Source organism: Micropterus salmoides, unplaced genomic scaffold (assembly GCF_014851395.1).
Source record: "Micropterus salmoides isolate LMB-PRFRI ecotype aquatic unplaced genomic scaffold, ASM1485139v1 Ms_hic_scaffold_203, whole genome shotgun sequence".
NCBI lineage: Eukaryota > Metazoa > Chordata > Actinopteri > Centrarchiformes > Centrarchidae > Micropterus > Micropterus salmoides.
In genome coordinates this window covers 1-4,198 of record NW_024041185.1, presented here as the reverse complement: position 1 = coordinate 4,198, position 4,198 = coordinate 1, and the positions used below count along the sequence as shown (strand labels likewise).

General features: G+C 38.7%; 1 pseudogene; it reads right to left on the bottom strand.

The window, feature by feature from the left end:
• Positions 1 to 3: 3 nt before the first annotated feature.
• On the bottom strand, positions 4 to 1,574 carry LOC119915276 (annotated as a pseudogene).
• Positions 1,575 to 4,198: the final 2,624 nt, after the last annotated feature.

Below are 4,198 nucleotides of genomic sequence, written 5' to 3'. Positions count from 1 at the left end.
TGCAAAGATCATGACAACAACCATCCTGGAAACTTCTCTCTCAGCTTTCTGTGTTGACTCTGATTCCTTCTGCTGCATGGCAACCTGCAGTCGACAATCCAACACAGTGTGAGATTCTGCCAGACTGTGGTCTATACCAGGCTATATAAAGTACAGAACTGCAGGTAAGATAACTTACAGCACGGACAGCCATCCAGACTGCAAGGTAGCAAAAGACGATGACACCCAGAGGAATGATACAACATGTTATCATAAGAACAATCATGTAGGATACACATCCAGGATCTTCATTTCCACTGAATACATCAGGTCCACAGGAAGTCTTCAGTCCATGAGGCCAGTACCTGATGCAAGAAAACGTTTAGTTTACATTCCTACTGATTAGTGGGTTAAAATCAAGGGCAACTGGACTTGGTTGAAGATACTCAAAGACATTTCATCTCCCTATCTTTTTTGAAGATATAAAACACCAGGCTACCTGCTCCATCCGAAGAGGGGGGGGGCACAACAGAGTGCCGACCAGACCCAGGTGAACACTATTCCACCAATGGCCCACTTTTCATCAAACTTGACATTTCCAAAAGGTTTGCACACAACTATCCATCTCTCCCATGAGATGACAGTCAATGACCAAAGACCAGCGATACCTGTGTAAGAAATCAGGATCCTCAGTAAATGTGTTAAATTCACATCCTGATTAGGTATATCATTACACAATGGTCTCAAACACTTTTCCATCAAAGATGGAAAACACTTACCACAAGTTGCGACAGTGAAGCCCTCAAACTTGCACATTGGGTGTCCCAGAATGAAGTAGCCAAAAAACTGGTTGCATATACTGATGTTGCTGGCAATAAGTGTCTCAAGAAGATCAGCAATGGCAAGATTGACCAAGATCCAGTTCAGAGGGTGACGGAGTTTCTTGAACTTTGCTGTGGCCACCAAGACCAGACCATTGGTGAAGGTTGATAAGACGACCACACAACACATCCAGAGTGTTGAAATGTTGTAAACCCATCGAGGAGCAATGTGGTAATTGGGACCCTCAAAGGGACCTAGGAGAAAAAACAAAACAAAAATCTTACATAAAGTCAAAGTTTAGAATCTCATGTGGTCTCACAAGTTCACATTGTCTTATTTTGTACAGTATTGGAAGCAAGACAGTAGACTACTTGCTCATAGTTATTATTTTCTATACAATACTGTACATTTTATGAGACTTGGTCTCAAATTTGGTCTCTATGGTCAATATGTTCCTGAACAGTAGCTGACAGTCAGCTTATGTTGGTTTTATTATTTACAGATATAATAATAAGCAAAAAAGCTCATTACCTCACTCAGAATTCCAAAATTCTATTTTTAAATTGTAAACACGAATTAAGAAAAACAGTTTTTGCAGTGCCTCATATAATTAGCATCCCATCATATTTCTAATGCATTCTAGGTAAATAAATTAAATGAAAATACTGTACCTCTGGTATTATTGCTGTTTGTGTAAGTAAACATAGATTCCCTTGTTGTTTCTTCATGGTGCGCCGAGCAGCAAAAACCTGTTTTCCCCACTCTTCTGCCATTCTCTTCTCAGGAGGTCCTCAGCAGTCAGCTTGTCACTTGGAACCTCCTTAGGTGACTGGTGCTACACATCTGATTTTGGCTTTTATACTTATGCTTCACAGACTCTTGATAGGATTAGGTCACAATCAAATTACAGTCAAAGTGTGCTGCTTGGCAGTAATTCTCAGCGTTAAAGCAATAAACTTATTTTGTTCTGTAATTAAAACTAATCACTTAATTAGGCTAAGGCACAAAATAGGATAAGATGATTCTTGTCTGCGTTTGGTTGTCCGTCTGCTAAATGGATATGTGGAAAGGCTATAACACCGTTGATGTGGATAAGCTAAAAAAGATATAAGCGAACCATAATTTTTATTTGTTTCCTGCTGCTTCCTCCGGTTTTATCAATTTATTAGATGTGTAAAGATGTAGAAATGAGAGTTCACCCCAACACAAACATTTATTTTTCTGAATGCTTCTTTTTGTATGAAGAGGAAATCTGGACTGTAAACAATACAAATGTAGCCATTACCTAACATTTAAGTGCACAGACCGGCAGGTATGCAGATGAACCTTGGTAGACACATGAGGACAAGCAAGTCTTATGGTTAGGGTCAGTTAAGTTCCACAGATTTGACTGAGGTTGTCTCAGGTGATGACATGAGGGAAGTAAGACACCTTTAATTCCTCATAGAATAGGGCACACTGCAGGCAAAGTCACATGGCAGAATGCCTAATACCTAAGAGGAAGATTTTTGTCTCTATCAAATCTTTGGTGGTTAGGCTTAAACAAGATATAAGTAAATGTGACATCCTAGTGGTGACACAGGAACAAGAAAAAGTTGCCTGTCATTTACAGTCATAGTGAAACTTTCTAACATTACATTGCTGGCATTAGTTTATATATTTGCAGTGCGGCAGCTGTGTCCAGCAAAAGCTGTTTAGAGGATAAGAGGAGTGATTACCAGAATTTTTCCACTCTTCCAAACTTACTTAGTGTCTTTAATTTCATCAAATTTTTAGTTACCCAGCCTTTTGTCTCCAATTCTGCATGACGTTTTTATGAAACCACAGCCAGCTAATGTTATCAAGTATGTGGGACAAGTGAAAGGACTTATTCTTAAAAGGTTACATTTGAGGAGTTTCAATACCACCTGCTTACAGAAAAAGAAATGCTGCTTCAAATTTATTTGTCCACATTTAGGAACCAACCCAGTAATTCATTAATTCTCAGGCTGGCCAATTACCTTTTTGAGGTCAAGCCTATGGTCACATGCATGCATATTCAGTCATGGCCAAATATATTGTCACCTCTGCATGTCTGTCACATAATTACTATTCTTCCAGAAATTTGTTGCATCTACAAATGCCTGGATATTCTTATGTTTATTTGTTTTGTTTGCATTGGAACAACACGAATAAAGTAGAGAAAAAAAAGCCATCAATGAGTTTCTTAAACCTCTTTGCAAGAATTTTGGACCACTGTTTTCTTTTCTTTAAAGGCTTCATTTCGTTTTCTCAAAACAGAAGAATAATGTGCTTTATCAAAAAGCTCTATTTTAGTCTCATCTGTCCACAGGACATTCTCCCAGAAGGATTTTGGCTTTTTCAGGGACGTTTTGGCAAACTCCACTCTGGCTTTTATGTTCTGTGTCAGCCGCCACCTGGGTCTGCCAGTCAGCCTGAATTTGTTTGTAGGTTGATAGAGAGCGCTTTATCCACTACTCAAACAATCCTTCGTTCCTTCACGGAGATTAGCTGCAGTGCCATGGGCTGTAGACCTCTTCACAGTGCACACAGTGGATAAAGGGACATTAAGATCTCTAGAGATGCACTTGTAGCCTTGAGATTGTCAGTGCTTTTCCAAAACTTAGGTTCTCAAATACTCACCACCTCAACACACAGACACATAACACAAAGTTTAAGTCACCTTTCTCCATTTTAACTGGTTGTATGTGTGATTTCTATATTGCTAGGATGTGCGAAATGCTGCCGGTGAGTTTAATTACAAATTAAAGGAGCATCACATGCTTAAAATACAATGATTTCTGAAGATTTTTTAAAGGTACCACTAATTTTGTCCAGTCCATTTTTGGAGTTCTGTGTGGAAGGTCTCAGATTTGGCTCTTTTTGTGCATCTACAATGTAAAATAATTAAATAAATAAACCAAAGTAATAAAATACCAAAGTATTTGTTATTGCAACAATTTTCTGGGAAGTAGTCAATTACGTGACAGACATACGGGGGTGCCCAAATATTTGGCAACGACTGGCAGGCTGTACAATACGGCACTATGATATAAAGTAGGCTAGAATTATACAGCATAATTTGTTTATTGTCTAAGATCATCACTTGCTGCTAAAATCTTCTAAGGAAAAAATAACAGCAGTCTATGGGCTTTACACACACTGATGACAGTTATCTCATCTGTCAGCTGTCATCAGTCATCTGTAATGAATGAACTCAATCCGAAACACATAAATGGATTAAGTGCCTGTACCTTTCCTTAACTTCTTGGTCTCAAACTTGGCAATAAAATCCTGGTAATCCAGCTTGGATGCAAGATTTCAACTGACAGAAGGGCAACCTACTTAGTCTGTCCTGATACATGGGGTGTGCAAATAGTTTAATTAGTTTCAACTT